The sequence below is a fragment of the Diabrotica virgifera genome, chromosome 4 (assembly GCF_917563875.1).
Source record: "Diabrotica virgifera virgifera chromosome 4, PGI_DIABVI_V3a".
Lineage (NCBI taxonomy): Eukaryota > Metazoa > Arthropoda > Insecta > Coleoptera > Chrysomelidae > Diabrotica > Diabrotica virgifera.
Genome location: NC_065446.1, coordinates 202,537,758 through 202,555,024, shown reverse-complemented (window position 1 = coordinate 202,555,024; position 17,267 = coordinate 202,537,758).

Below are 17,267 nucleotides of genomic sequence, written 5' to 3'. Positions count from 1 at the left end.
AAAGTAAGTATTTTGTCGAAAAAAACGTTCTTAGCAAAAATATAGCACATAAAAAAGTTAAAAAAATGTTGTACGCCTTAGGTCTCTGGATCTCGTAGAACCAGAGTTATAGCCAATGAAAAATAGATTCATATTCACCAAATTTCAAATAGAATATTTCGACGTGAAATATCCAAAAAATTAAACCCTTTTTGGGGAAAACCCATTATAACTTTTTTAAACTGTTTAAAAAAAGCTTTATTTCTGTTTTTACAAAAAGTTTCTAGCATTAAATTTAAGCAAGTTATGCTCAAAATAAGTTGGTTCCATTTGTTTTTGCAAAAAAAATCGGGAAGACCACCCCCTAATTAGCAACTTAAATGAAATTAATCGTTACCGCTCCACAAATTATTTTACTTATGTTGTGTTTATATGATCTGTAAGTTTGATCGAGTCAAAGTGCTTATTCTTGAAAAAATTTGGTTTCAAAGTAAAATTTTAAAAAATTTAAATTTTGAAAAATATCCTTTTTTTTTAAAATAACTTAAAAATTGTTAGAGATACTAAAAATCTCGATAAACAAACAAAGTCAGATTTGATTTTCTGAATATCATGTATTTTTTTGTTTTTCTGTTAGACAAAAATTGATTAAGATTTGGTGTTTCTAAATTTGCATACATTCGTGATCAGTGACCCGTTCAACCCCTTTTAACTACAGCCCTTTAAATAATAACGACTTTGAACCGATGAAACTTACAGATCATATAAACAATATATACACGAGTCAAGAAACTTGTGAAGTCGTAACGATTAAGTTCATTTAAGATACTAATTAGGGGGTGATTTTCTCGATTTTTTTACCAAAACCAAAAGGGACTAACTTTATTTTGAGCGTAACTTGTTTAATTTTGATGTTAGAAATTTTTTTATAAAACAAAAATGAAGCTTTTTTAAACACATTAAATAAGTTTTAATGAATTTTCCCCGAAATGTGCTCAATTTTTGGTTATTTCGCGTTAAAGTATTCCATGTGGAATTTGACGAATATGAACCTATTTTTCATTAGCTATAACTTTGCTTTTACTAGGTGTAGAGACGTGATATATACACCATTTTTTTAAATTTTTTACAGGCTATATTTTTGCTATGAATGTTTTTTCGACAAAATACTTACTATTTAGTCCAGAAAGCCACTGCGCATCCGCTAGGAAAAATATTCTAATTCGGATTTTTTGCACAATCTTACTCAAAAAGGACTCCTTTAACAAATTTGTATGTTGCCAGGACCAAAAGGTGGTCAAAAATTTTTTAAACGTTTTTTTTTTGTTTTTTTCCTAAAATTATTTTTGTTGCATGGAAAATAGTTTTTTTAGATTTTTTGGATCATTCCAAACAGAAAAGGTCTTTGGTGACTTTTCTCTAAAAATGATAGTTTTTGACATATAAGCGATTAAAAATTGAAAAATTGCGAAATCGGCCATTTTTAACCCTCAAAAACTATGTGAAAAACTTAAAATTTGAATATTGCCAAGGTAGGTAGATATTCTTTAAACATCGATTCATGAAATCCCGAAGAGTTTTTTGCAATACAATATTCAAACTCCTTTGTTTTTTAATTGATAATCAAGCGTGCGCGACACTATTTTCCACCGACAGTATGGTGCAAATGAAAGGAATAAATTCGTTATTTCGTAAACCGGCGAATTTAAGGAAAAATCCCGAAACAGGTCGATTTGTATTTTTAAGTTACGATATTATGGCATATATGGTGTACTAGTGACGTCATCCATCTGGGCGTGATGACGTAATCGATGATTTTTTTTTAAATAAGAATAGGGGTCGTGTGCTAGCTCATTTGAAAGGTTTTTCAATTCTCTATTTATTAATATAAACATTTATACAATTATTTGTACAGGGTGTCGTTCTACTTCTTTTTTTGTCAAATAATTTAATTTAATAAAAATTTTTTGGGCACCCTGTACAAATAATTATGTAAATGTTTATATTACTGAATAGAGAATTGAAGAACCTTTCAAATGAGCTACCACACGGCCCCTATTCTTATTTAAAAAAATAATCGATTACGTCATCACGCCCAGATGGATGACGTCACTAGTATACCATACATGCCACAATATCATACCTTAAAAATACAAATCGACCTGTCTCAGGATTTTTCCTTAAATTCGCCGGTTTACGAAATAACGAATTTATTCCTTTAATTTGCACCATACTGTCGGTGGAAAATAGTGTCGCGCACGCTTGATTATCAATTAAAAAACGAAGGAGTTTTGAATATTGTATTGCAAAAAACTCTTCGGGATTTCATGAATCGATGTTTAAAGAATATCTACCTACCTTGGCAACATTCAAATTTTAAGTTTTTCACATAGTTTTTGAGGGTTAAAAATGGCCGATTTCGCAATTTTTCAATTTTTAATCGCTTATATGTCAAAAACTATAATTTTTAGGGAAAAGTCACTAAAGACCTTTTCTGTTTGGAATGATCCAAAAAACCTAAAAAAACTTTGTTCGATGCAAAAAAAAATATTTTATGAAAAAAACAAAAAAAAAACGTTTAAAAAATTTTTGACCACCTTTTGGTCCTGGCAACATGCAAATTTGTTAAAAGGAGTCCTTTTTGAGTAAGATTGTGCAAAAAATCCGAATTAGAATATTTTTTCTAGCGGATGCGCAGTGGCTTTCTGGACTAATTTGAGTTATTTACGAAAAACCGTCTAAAAACATGGTTATTTTGTTGAAAAAATGAACATATTCACTGTCAAATAACTCGAAAAGTATTGACCTAGTGAAAAACTCTATAGAAGAAAAGTTACTTAAAATTATCCAGGTTATCCATTTCCTGACTTTCTTTGGACGAATATTTTTCACCCCCAAGAGGGGGTGAAAACCACCCCCAGGGCAAAAGCACATATCGGCACAATATCACTTTTTTTCTTTGACTTGTTAGCTATGTGTATGCCAAAATTCATGTCAATCCAAGCGGTTCTTTAAAATTTAAAGGTTTTGCAATATTTTACCGTTAAAGAACGGACTAAACCGGCAACTTTAACCCTACGCTAGGCGCGCGTTTATTGCTGACGAGCTTAGTCGCGCGGTCTACGATTGTAGACCAATAGTTTTTTGTCGTATAATACCGGATTTTGACGAAATTAACAAATTAATGGTTAATAACATGTTTATTTATGTCCGTACTTTGATATTAGATATGTTTTGTTTATAGCCTTTTCTCATGTTGACAGTGGTAAAATTAAAAACGAGGTCATGATTTTTGTCTTTATTCGCAAGTAAATGAAAATGGTCACAATAATAAGCTCAATTTAGTAAAAAACACAAATATTTTTAATCTTTGAACTTACAGAATGACGAATAGGGATGAATAATGAAGAATAGAACTAAAAATTAAAAAAAGAATAAAACTATTAAATGGTAGAAATGGTACGATTTTAGTCCGTCAAACATTCAGTGCACATATCCCTGAGATGATCCTTGCATGCAAATTTATCACATCTTTGGCATGCCGTTTTTGTTGACATACTGCAAATTCGTGCACAAATACAACATCGTTCCAGGTAATTTGTTGGAATATTATGGGGAGGGGGTATGACTTCTTGAACTCCGAGCAGTACGCGAGCTCGTCGTCTAAGTTCTCTTAGCAGGGAAGGTATAGTTGATCCATATTCAATTTGCGGTTTGATTAGTTCCCATGCTAAGTTTTCAATTATGTCGCTTCTTGAAACTTTTTCATTTATGCTGTTAGCTTTATATACATACAGCAAGCTACATATTAGCTTTATATATACAACTAAAAACTGGAACGCGCTTAGTCACGCGGTCTTCGGTTGTAGACCAGTGCTCTTTGAATAATGGTAAAAAAATAATGCAAAGAGATCGGAGGCGTTTAGCAAACTGAAGAGTAAGTTGGAAGTATTAGTGATAGCTACTAAGCGGGATAGGGGCGTTTTCTGCAGTTTCTTGCAGTTTTCTGCAATTAGCGGCCACTTAAAGGAGAGTGGTCTACGATTGTATACCGCGAGACTAACGGAGGGTTAAGGAAAAATTCCGAAGCAGGTCGTTTTGTTTTTAAATTACGATATTTTGGCATATATACCATACGACTGACGTCATCCATATGTGTGTGATGACGTAATCGATAATTTTTTTAAATGAGACTAGGTGTGATAGCTTATTTGAAAGGTTATTCAATACTACAGAGAGAGCCTGTAAAGTGGAATAAATTCAATATCTCAAATACTAATTGTTTCTTTGGAAAATGCTCAGACCCGTCGATTAGTATTTCAAATTGTCCTTTTCGACATTCAATAATAATGTATACAGGGTGTCCCAATTTAGAGATATGACGTCATCGTAGATTTTCTTAAATGGCAACACTGTCATTTTGATAGCTATTTTGATAGGGTGTGTAAAGTTATACACAACTGCAAAATTTCAAATTTGTATTCTCTACCATTTAGATGATAATAAAAAATAACAAAGTTATGAAAAAGAAGTAATCAACTAATAATTGAATTTAATTATTTCAATAAATTAAGCAAAAACTCATAATGTTGCCCTCAATTATTGTCAAATTGTCAATGGGCAACGTTATGAGCATTTGCTTAATTGAAATAAATAAATTCAATTATTATTTGATTACTTCTTGTTCTTCATAACTTTGATATTTTTTATTATCTTGTAAATGGTAGGGAATAAAATTTTGAAATTTTTCAGATGTGTATAACTTTACACACGCTATCAAAATAGCTATCAAAATGATAGTGTTGCCATTTAAGAAAATCAACGATGACGGCATATCTCTAAATTGGGACACCCTGTATACATTATTATAATATGTCAAAAATGACAATTTGATATACTAATCGACGGGTCTGAGCATTTTTCAAAAAAACAGTTAGTATTTTAATTATTGAATATATTCCAAATTACAGATATAACTTTGTTATTTTCTATTATCTTGTAAATGGTAGAGAATAAAAATTTGATATTTTGCAGTTATGTATAACTTTACAAACCCTATCAAATTAGCTATCAAAATGATAGTGTTGCCATTTAAGAAAATCGACGATGACGTCATATCTCTAAATTGGGACACCCTGTATACATTTTTATTGAATGTCAAAAAGGACAATTTGAAATACTAATCGACGGTTCTGAGAATTTTCCAAAAAACAATTAGTATTTGAGATATTGAATTTATTCCACTTTACAGACTCTCTCTGTATATTCAGTAGTATAAATATGAACATTACAGGTTTGTCAGTTTATTCAGCATGTCCAATTTTTTATTAATTAACAAAAAAAAAAGGATAATGTATGTAATTTATTTAATTTAAAATATATTTTACTGTTGTCAGAAAACATAAAAAAAATGTTTACTTAATAAATAAACATTGTTTTCCGCTTAAATTCAACGTTCAAACCAGCTCCCGCCAACCACATGCGTCTTTGAAGTTTGAACATTTAATTTATGCGAAAAGCAACGCTTATTTGTCCAATAATAGCAATTTGGCCCAAGCATACTTTGGCCCAAATTAGACAAAATATGGATTTTTTAATTTTAAGAAATTTCCAAACCTTTATCGGGAAATTGCGGAAAATCTTCCTGAAATTGCGGGAAGAACAAGCTGGTTTCGTCCCTGGATGAGGTACTAGGGAACATATTTTAAACGAATTACATATTATAGAAAAATCCAGATAATTCAACATCGCAACATATCTGCGCTTCATAGATTATAGTAAAGCTTTCCACCTATTATTCAACTGAAGTAAAATGTGGCAGATTTTGTCTCAAATGATAGTCCGGAATCATATATAATACTGCTAATTAAAAGCCTATTATAATATAATAACAATTATGTTAGGCTACGTTAAGTCTATACAGAGTGTTTCATTGGGATGGGTCTTACTTCAAATCATTAATAACAAAGGTACAGGGTGTTTTATCTATTTTGCCATTTTCTTATTTGGTTCATAACTTTTTAGCCACACCGTATAATCATTTTGTATTTGGCACCAAAATGTTCTTTAAGGTGTACAATAAATTTATTTATTTACAATTGTAAAAAATCCAGGTCCGGATTAAAAAATATTGGAAAGATGTTCCGACCCAAAAAAACACTCTGTACATTATTTTTTTAATGGATTTTGCATTTGAAAATTGTATCAAAAACCAAATTAAGTGGTATACTTTGAATTTTCGGCAAAATGATTTTTCTGCTAAAATTTTGAATTTGAATTCTGAAATTATATAAATTGCGAGAGCCCTAAGTACAAAAAAATTGAAATACGACTACCAACTTGTTAACCACACTGTGTATTTATTTTATATTTAACACGCGAATATTCGTTAAGGTGTCGAATCAATTAATTTATTTACAATTATAAAAAATCCAGGGCCGGGTTAAAAATAATGGGAAACATGTTCCAACCCAAAAAAACACCCTTTGTTCTTTAAGGTGTACTATAAACTATTTTATTTACAATTGAAAAAAATCCAGGTCGGATTAAAAAATATTGGAAAAATGTTCCGACCAAAAACATCACCTTTTACCGGGTGTCCCAATAAGAATGGCTCTCGGCCATATCTCAGGAACCGTTTATAATACAGCTTTGAGAAAAAAATATTTATAACAAAAGTTGCCTCGGGAAAAGCCTGGTAATTATTTTCATAATTGTAGGTCCACCGCTAGAAGGCGAAATTGAATATCAAAAATTAAAAAATCAAAATTTTACAAAATTTACCTAATGAAAGGGCACTGGAAATCCAATCATCGTATTCTTCATAAAATTCTGCGCATATTTGATTTCGCAAGTTTAAGTCTACCTTTGCAAATAAGAGGTGGTGGTGAGTGTGAAACTTCTTATGAAAAAATGGCTGTAAGTCCAGTTCTGCTAAATCGAATTTTGCATAATTGTGGTCTTGTTGAAAACAGCTCCTTTTCGTCAATGTAAGCGTCTTATTTTCGAAATAGCCTAATAACTATTATGCCAGCAAGGAGGCGTTATTTAATTATTTTCAGAAATCTAGTTTTCTTTGGAAAATATTAAATACAAGTAGGCATTTTTAATCTCGTATTACAAACTCAGAGCAAATTAGCAACGTAATACCGAAAACCGCATGCTGATACCTTTTTCTATTTCGAGATATCTTAAGAAATGTGTAAATTTTAAATATAACTGTTACTGTCACAGGTAAACGAGGTTAAGGTATAGTAGTGTGCTATGGAAAAAACAAATAAACATTTTCCAGATGTAAACGTATAAAATTAATTAGAACAATAAAAGCAACTACTTACTTAGTCTTAGTGACTGCCTAAATATTCAAATTGTAACCTATCATTTTCGATGCAAGCATTTACTCTTTCAAGAGTAGATTGAACAGCAGTCTCAATTTCTGCTTTCGCAATGCTTTGAATGGCGTTTCGTATTCTCTAGATTCTAGATAATATTTTCTCGAGTAGTGAGCCTAGCGGCAAAAACAAGGTCTTTAATCCGTCCCTATAAATAAAAGTCTAAAATAGTTAAATCTGTTGCTATTGCTCGGGCTGAAGGCCCTCGGTCTATACACCATTGACCTCAAGCGTTATTATCCTTGTAATACTAGCTTACACCTAATACTATCCTTATAATACTAGCGTTACTATCCTTATACCCTTGGTACCTTAATAACTATTTGACACATCACAATAATTTTTTATGGTGGTAATTTTAAATAAGTATTTTAGTTTTGAATACATAGTTATTATCCTGCAAATGTTCGTTGTTTTGTTTTGATGAAAACTAAAACTCTAACTTTTGTTTGGGTAAAAGGACATATAGGGATAATGGGTAATGAAAAAGCTGATCAATTGGCTAAACTTGCAATTACGGAGGGAGAATTCTGTAATATAATTACTGAAAGAAATAACAAAAATATTATACAATTTAACATCCAGTCGCAATGGGAAAATCAATATATTAATCTAGCAAATTCATCATTCAACCCATACTTTAGTATTCATCCAAAATTGCCAGGTTCTTCTTATTTTAAATTAATGCACACACACTCTAAATTATTTTCCGCCTCTTTATTTCGTATTAAAACAAACCATGGCAAATTTTCTGCTCACTTATCCAAATTAGGTATAACACAAAATGCATTATGTAGCTGTGGGTCTTTCGGAGACTTAAATCATATATTTTTTAATTGCAATAATTATAACTTAAATACAAAAATTCTAATACAATCACTCATTCAAAAGAATTATTTACCACCTTACCATATCCATAATGTTGTCTGTACCACTGATATGAACATATTAAATCTGCTAGTTAGTTTTCTCAAAAGTAATAATATATATTTATAAATGTTTATAATATGAATTTATTTTATTATCGTACATAATTATCTTGATAATTATGACATAAAAAAATCTGTGGCAAATGGACTTGCATCCAAGCCAAAAACAAGCACACACACACACATAAAACTCTAACTACTTTGTTGATTAAAGTGATGTATTTTTATTGACTCTTAATTATTTATTCATTATTTAAAGATGAATATTCGTTATAAACTATTTGTCACAAATAACAAAAGAACACTGAAATGTTAACAGTTTACCAATTTAGATTAAATAATGGTATTAATTAAAATTAAGTCACATTTTAATTTTTTTCTACTTAGAGCTCTCGCATATCGTTTAATTCCAGAATTCAAATTCAAAATTTTACCCGAAAAATAATTTTGCCGAAAATTCAAAGCATACCACTAAATTTAGTTTTTCATCCTCTTTTCAAATGCAAAATCCATTAAAACAAATATTAATGTACACGGTGTTGTTTGGGTCGGAAAATTTTCCAATTATTTTTAACCCGGCCCTAAATTTTTTATAATTGTAAATAAATAAATTGATTCGACACTTTAAAGAATATTTGCGTGTTAATTATAAAATAAATATACAGTGTGGTTAACAAGTTATGAATCAAATGAGAAAATGGCAAAATAGATTAAACACCCAGTATCTTTGGTATTAATGAAGTAAGGCCCATTAGGTATGGTATTTTTAGACCGCCTAAGTGTCCTCTTTCTACACTTAACGTATGTTACTTTCCCAATGAAACACCCTGTATAATATAATAACAATTATCCTATAGTTAGAGTAAATGGGGAACAAACTAGGCAAGGAAAAACTTGAGGCAAGGCTGCCTACTAAGATCAATCCTATGGAATATAATAATATATACTTCCATCCTATGGAATTTTAAGCAAATATGCTATAATATGGACAGGAATGTGTTATGCCACCCACATTGTTCAATTCCTACACCGCGACCGAACCAATTTTTGAAAAATCGTTAAATAATCGTCGCAAAGCTGTTAAAATCGGTAGTGAAATCATTAATAACATCAGATACGCAGATGACACCGCCATAATGGCAGAGAATTTGGAAGACATTCAAGCCCTGTTAAACGCTGTAAACAACGAATTTATGGCAAAGGGCTTAACAATCAACGCAAAGAAAACAAAATGGATGGTGGTTGGAAAAATTAATATCGAAGAATCGGTACTAAAATTAGATAACAAAATCCTGTAAAGGGTGGAACACTTTGGATATCTGGATAGCTGGATTGACTGCAGGGTTGAAAGTGATGATGAAATTTCGACCAGAATAGAACTTGAACGAAAAAGCTTAATTAGCAGGCGTTCTGTATTATGCAGTAGAAGTCTGTCATTGATCACACGTCTAAGAGTATTGAAGTGCTACTTCTGGTCCTTTTTGTTTTATGGATGTGAAACTTGGAAGACAAAACTAAAGAATCTCAACAAATTAGAAGCGTTCGAGTTGTGGTGTTATTGTCGCATGCTCAGAATCCCATGGAAAGCACACATACCCAACGAACGTGTCCTGGAGACCATGCACAAAGAGCGAGAATTGATCAACATCATAACAATGAGAAAGGTTCAATAAAACCTTAAAAAAGGGTAAACTCTGTAGTTGGCTGTATATCTTAGATAAACAACGTGGAATGAAGTAAACACTTCTGTTGTATATAGGTATATGAATTTATTAAAATTCTTAAAATTTATCCACGAGGGAGTGGAAAATGTACAAAACGTTTTCGGTCAAACTGCCATTATCAGTGTAAACGTCCAGTGTACAAGTAATTGTAAATAGCCACTTTAATAGGTGTAAAAACCTCTAAAATACATTACTGTTACATTATACAGTGCTAGTCAAAAGTCCGTACCCCCCCTCCTATCTTTTGAACGGTTATACCATTGATTATAAACTTACTCATAGATAGCTCACCTCCTGGTAACCGAAAGACGTATCGGCAACTAGATGGCGCTACTCGAAAACCGTATCGAGATTTCTCAGTCGCTGTCTGACTTGCGAGTAGTTAACAGTGGCGTCAGAGCCGAACTTACCCTATAGGTGTATTACCTTCTATTAGCTGCGTATTGTGCTGTGATAAGTTAAAGCGGAATTTAAGACAACAACCACAAATTTAGAAACGTGTGCTGTTACATGTGGATGTTACTGGTTTTATTTATTATAAGATTATAAAGAATTTGAATGGGATTAAATGCCATGAAGATTTGCAAGACACTAAAACTCTATTACAGAAATACGAATTAATGTTACTTCTTAGAGAATATGGTGCACATGAATAAAGATTCTTCAGAGATAATCAGATTTGTTTGTTACTATTACTACAATAATGTTAGAAAAAGTTTCACGGAGCCTTTAATTCATTTAAAGTAGGTAATGCAGTTTTTGACAATATTGAAACTTATTTGGCTAAGCATATTTTATTAACTAAAAATTGGCTTGAAAACTGTAAAGACCACAACAGAAAAGCAAACAAAAACAGAAAATTACTTATTTTCGATAAAAGTAAAGTTAAACAAACATGGATATAATACAATAAATAGTCAATTTAACAAGATCTGGAATTATGCATTTTTTGAGTTTTGTTACTTTTCTTCCGGGTGAGCGATTATTGAAAACTTTTTCATAAAGTTTAGGGAAAAAATGCATTCTTGATAAAAACCTGCATATTTTAAAACTCAAAATGAAAGAATTAGATGTTCTCGGCTATTTATATTTTGGAAATTCCCTGTCATTCTATCAATATTATTCATTTAAACGTTGACAACTTGTGGTGTTTTGTCAAAGAAAAATATAATCCATTTTATTTGGTACACATCACTATCTGCTTTTAATAACCTCTTTGAAGTAATTCCATTGAGAGAAGAAGCCTAAAATGGTTCGGTCACTTACTTAGAATGGACGACCAACGATGGCCAAAGAAACTCCTGAAATGGAAACCCCCAGGTAGGAAGAAAAGGGGAAGACCAAGACTATCCTGGAATGACACGATAAGGAAGGCCATGGAACACCGAGATTTGGAAGAGGAAGATGCCCAGGATAGAAATAGATGGCGGTTAGGTGTGGGGATGCGGCGTCAGCCGATATGACACCCCGGATATATATATAAGTAATTCCATCAGAAAGGTCCTCAAAAATTGTTAAATGAAATAATAATAATATCGTAGAGCATTTTTGCCGGAGAGATCCTTTCGGATTGTTCCGGCGCCATTTACATCTTTAACCTGTTTCAAGTAACTATTGTCGATGTACACTAGCCCAGGGGGACCGACGGCTTAACGTGATCTCCGAGGTACGGTGAAACGGCTCTTATCATTTTTAGAAATGAAAAATTGATTGTCGTTTGCAGGGCTTGAACCCGCGTGCTCTGGCGTATGATGCCAGTGATCATGCCGTTCACCGGCCGTATAGGTCTGGATTCCACGTATGAAAAAAAAGTTGAATAATAGCAAACTGAAAATTTGTTAATAGCTTAAGGGTGTCTAGTCGGACAAACTTTGATATATGGGAACACTGGAACAAGGGAAGTTTTAATTGTGGAACAGGTTAAAAATTTGGAACGGCTTGTGCTGGCAAATAATGCCTATTTCGCGATGGGCCACATATTCAAATCGCGAGACGTACACCGGAAAACAAAACTCCGGGTATATAAAACAATAATCAGGCCCATAGTAAGTTATGGCTGCGAAACGTGGGTGGTGACACAGACATCTGCCAATGCATTAGATGTGTTTGAAAGAAAAGTATTACGTAGGATACTGGGCCCAATAAGTGAAAATAACAACTGGCGAATTAGGTATAATAGAGAAATATACGAGCAATATAGCGAACCAACTCTAGCACAACACACTAAACAGCAGAGATTACGGTGGGCAGGGCACGTGGTCCGCATGCATGAGAATAGAATCCCCAGAAAATTGCTGAATGCAAGAATGCAGGGAAGAAGACCTGTTGGAAAACCTAGAAAGAGATGGGAAGACGAAGTCGATGAGGATGCCAGGAACTTCCTGGGAACGCGTTCATGGAAAAGAACAGCGGTAAATCGAAATGATTGGAGAAGCTTATTGAAGGAGGCCAAGGCTCGATTTGGGCTGTAGTGCCATTGGATGGATGGATGGATATTCACTTTTCAACAAAAAAAATCACCTTTTTACACGGTTTTTCGCAAATAACTCAAAATGTAGGTAAGTATTTGATCGAAAAAATAAATATTCTTAACAAAAATATACCTATCTTATAAAAAAAGTGCAGAATGGTATGAAGTTATATATAATAAATGTATGAAGTTTGTAGACCCAGTAGAAACAGAGTTTTAGTTCAGGAAGAGTGAGTTCTAATTCAAATTCCAAATCGAATATTTAAACGTGGAATAATTAAAACATTAAGCACTTTTGGAGCAAACTCAGTATCTTTTTTAAAATGTTTAAAATTTTTATTTTTGTTTCTTTTTTAAGTTACTAGCATCAAAAGTAAGTAAGTTACGCTCAGAATAAAATGGTTCCTTTTTTTTGTAAAAAAGATCGTACAAATCACCCCCTAATTAGCGTCTAAAATTAAATTAATCGTCAACGCTTGATAAATTACTTTACGTATGTAGTGTTTATATGATCTGTAAGTTTTGGAAAATTTTTAACAGCAATGTTTTAACCTATTTTTGTCTAAAAAAAAAACAAAAAATATAAAATATTCAGAAAAGCAAAACCCCCTTTATAGTCTAAAAAATGCTTTCTCAGAATTTCAAAAAATTGTTTTTTTACTTTAAAACCAATTTTTTCAAAAATAGACGCTTTGAATAGATGGAACTTACGGATAATATAAAAAATAAACAAGTTAAGTAAATTGTAAGGCCGTTTCGATTCATTTAATTTCGGATGCTAATTAGGGGGTGATTTTCACGACTTTTGTACCAAAAATAAAAATAGGGGCAAAATTTATTTTGACCATATCTTGCTTACTTCGATGATAGAAACTTAAACAAAAATAAAGATAAACTTTTTTTTTAAACACTAAAAAAGTTGTAGTTTTTCCCGAAAAGTTCGTCATTTTTTGGTTATTTCACGTTGAAATATTCGATTTGGAATTTGACGAATAAGGATCCACTTTTCATTACCTACTACTCTGTTTCTGCTGGATCTACAGACTTCATACGTATACCACTTTTTTACTTTTTTAAAAACTATAGGAATTTCTGCTACATATACCTTTTTTTTCGATTAAATACTTACTTATTGAGTAATTTGCGAAAATCATATTTACCTGAAAATAACTCGAAAAGTATTGACTTATTGAAAAAACTCTATGGGCCAAAAGTTGTTAGTATTAATCAGTTTATCCAATTCTGGACTTATCTTGAACGTATATTTTTTCACTCCCGAGAAGGAGTGATACTTAACCCCAGTGCAAAAGCACACAGTGGCACAATATCACTTTTTCTTTGATATTTTAGCTATGTGTATACCAAATTTCATGCCAATAAAATGGATTCTTTAAAATTCGGAGGTTTTGCAATATTTTACCTTGAGTGAATGGGTTAGATCTGGAAAGAAATTCTGTATATCAACTTCAAATATTTTATTTCGCATTAGTTCTGAAAATTAATTTCTTTTACAAACTGCAAAAAATAATTTACATGTGAATTATCACTGCTAATTTTATTATGCATTTTCTATTTTGTTGTTTTTTTGTAGTGTATTAATAATTAAATAATTTTTAGGAAACCTCTTCACTATTTTTATTAATCAATTTTTAGCGTTTTATCTGAAGTAAAATCGGAATTCCAAAATAGAGATTACAAGCGCGTTAAAATTATTTGTGAAAATCCTGAATACTACCCTTATATCGTTGTCTATTACGCCAGCCAAGCCGCTCAAATTTATTTTTCGATCTTGGCAGAAATTTCAATAAATGTCGCCACCGTCCAGTCAGGTAGTACTTAGACTTGAGGGGCAAAGAGGTATAAGTGGGCGGAGTTTAACACTGAATTCGGTTTTACCTTCAGGTGAGGTATCTATGTGTTTATTAATCAATGGTTATACTTATAATAGTGAAACTTGGAGGGAGGAAATAAACGGATGTAGGCGTCTTAACTAGTCATGACAGGTGACGTAATAGTGACAGATGACGTTGCAGCGTCACTATGACAGATAATTTTAAATGGGACCTTATGGCAAGTGATACCTCGTTTGAAAGGTATTGAAAATACCTATTGAGTCATACTAATTTTGTTTGAGTTTAAGCTAATTTTAATGAATAAATGAAATAATATAAAATTGTATTTTCGCATTTAATTATTAAAAATTCAAACCTCCGCCTATGATTACTTGTCAAAAGGGTTGACGTTGACGTAAAAACTATTAGAGAACTGAAAAACGTGAACTTTTTTGACAAAAAAACCATAGGCGGACATTTGAATTTTTATTAATTAAATGCGAAACTACAATTTTATATTTATTTCATTTATTCACCAAACTCAAAATCAATATATATCCAAAAAAATTAGTATGACTGAATAGGTATTTTGAATATCTTTCAAACGAGGTATTACTTGCCATAAGATCCCATTTAAAATTTTCTGTCACAGTGGCGCTGTAAAGTCATCTGTCACTATTACGTCACCTGTCATGACTAGTTAAGACGCCTACATCCGTTTATTTCCTCCCACCAAATTTCACTATTATAAATATAACCGTCCAAAAGATACGAGGGGGGTACGGACTTTTGACTAGCACTGTATATTAAAAAGTAGTCGACATTAAGTTGATGTCTTAAGATTTTAAAGTTCACATGTGGATGTAAGTTCAATGCTTCGGTCATATAATCAGAGGACCTAAATATCGCTTACTCCGGTTGTTCATTCTGGGTAAAATCGAAGGAAAACGCTAAGTTGGAAGAAAACAACTGTCTTGGCTGCGTAACATTAGACAATGGACAGGTCGAACGGTCGAAGAATAATTGATTCATATAGCTGGCGACCGAGAAACATTTCATCAGCTTGTAATAAGACGATAACCAACGCTTGAAAACAAGCACGTCACGCAAACAAGAAGATGCTAATATATCAATTTTTTATACCATTTAAAGGGTTCATACCTTGGTATTAGGGAGGATAGAATATATTACCCACAAAAATGATAAAAAAACAGAGATGGATGACTTCAGACATCCTCGAGCTAATGGAGGAAAGAAGGAAACATAAAGGCAGGAGTAAGGCAAAATACAAGGAAATCCAGAGATTAATAGGTAAGAAAATAAAAGAGGCAAATCCACCTGGCTGGCAAATCAATGTAGTGAAATAGAAGAATATTCTAAAAAGTATAATAGCTTTAACATGCACAAAAAAATAAAGGAAATCACAAATACGCAGCGAAAAAATAAAGACGGGCTTCTTAAAGACATAAATGGAATAATTATTATAGAAGTCAAAGAGAAATTAAAAAAGTGGAAGACATACATAACAGATGTGTTTGAGGATAATAGACAAGAACTGGAAGAAATCGACAGCGAAACGGGACCAGAGATCATAATGGAGGAAATCGAACAAGCAATACGAAACGCAAAAAAACGGAAAAACTGTACGAGACGCAGTACCTGCGGAATTACTGAAATGTCGAGACGATGAAACTCTACCGGTACTACTGGATCTGTTTAATGAAGTATATAAAACCGGAAAAATCCCTCAGGAATGGTTGGTGTTCACCTTTGTAACAATACCAAAAACAATATATGCCAAAGATTGTTCGGACTATAGGACATTATCACTAATATGCCAGACCCTCAAAATATTTCTAAAGGTGATTCATAGAAGATTATACAGAAAGCTAGAATATGATATGGATGATACCCAATTTGGGTTCCGCAAAGGACTTGGCACAAGAGAGGCATTGTTTGTGTTTAATGCCCTCTCTCAAAGATGCTTAGATATGAACCTGGATATTTATTCCTGTTTCATCGACTTCGAAAAAGCGTTCGACAGGGTCCGACATGAAAAACTAATAGAATTATTGAAAAACAGAGATATAGACAGACGAGATTTGCGAATTATCATCAATCTGTGTTAGAATCAAAAGGCCAATATAAAGATAGAAGAACAGGAATCCGAGAATATTGATATAAAGAGAGCTCTAAGACAGAGTTGTGTTCTGTCGCCGCTACTGTTTAACCTGTAGAGTGAAGCCATATTTCAGAAAGCGATAGCGGAGCTAAGTGATGGAATCTCTATAAACGGAAGAATAGTAAATAGCATGAGATTCGCGGATGACACCGGTATAATGGCAGACACCCTGGAATCGCTACAAGAATTGCTAAATAGAAGTAACGATTATTGCATTCGATACGGACTAAAAATAAGCAAGAAAAAAATTAAATTTATGATTGTCTCAAAAACAGAACATGGAAATGAAAGGTTAATGATAGAGCAAACCCAAATAGAAAAAGTTAAGACATACAAATATCTGGGAACCTGGGTTGATGACAAAAATGACCAAAGCAAAGAAATTAATATCTGAATTGAAACTATAAGAAAGCATTTATAAAAATAAAGACACTGCTTACAAACAAAGATCTTAAGTTGCCTCTCAGATTGAGGGCTCTAAGATGCTACATATTTTCTATATTGCTATACGAACTGGAGAAACATTGGAGAGACAACACATAAGAAGGATAGAAGCGTTCGAAATGTGGTGTTACAGAAGAATATTGAAAATTCAGTGGGTTCAAAGGATTAGCAATGTTGAAGTGCTACGACATTTAAATAAGGAGTTAGAAATTATGAAAATTATAAAAACTAGGAAACTGGAATATTTGGGTTACATTACCATAGGAGAAAAATATGAGTTGTTGAGAATTATTATACAAGGAAGAAGAAGCATAGG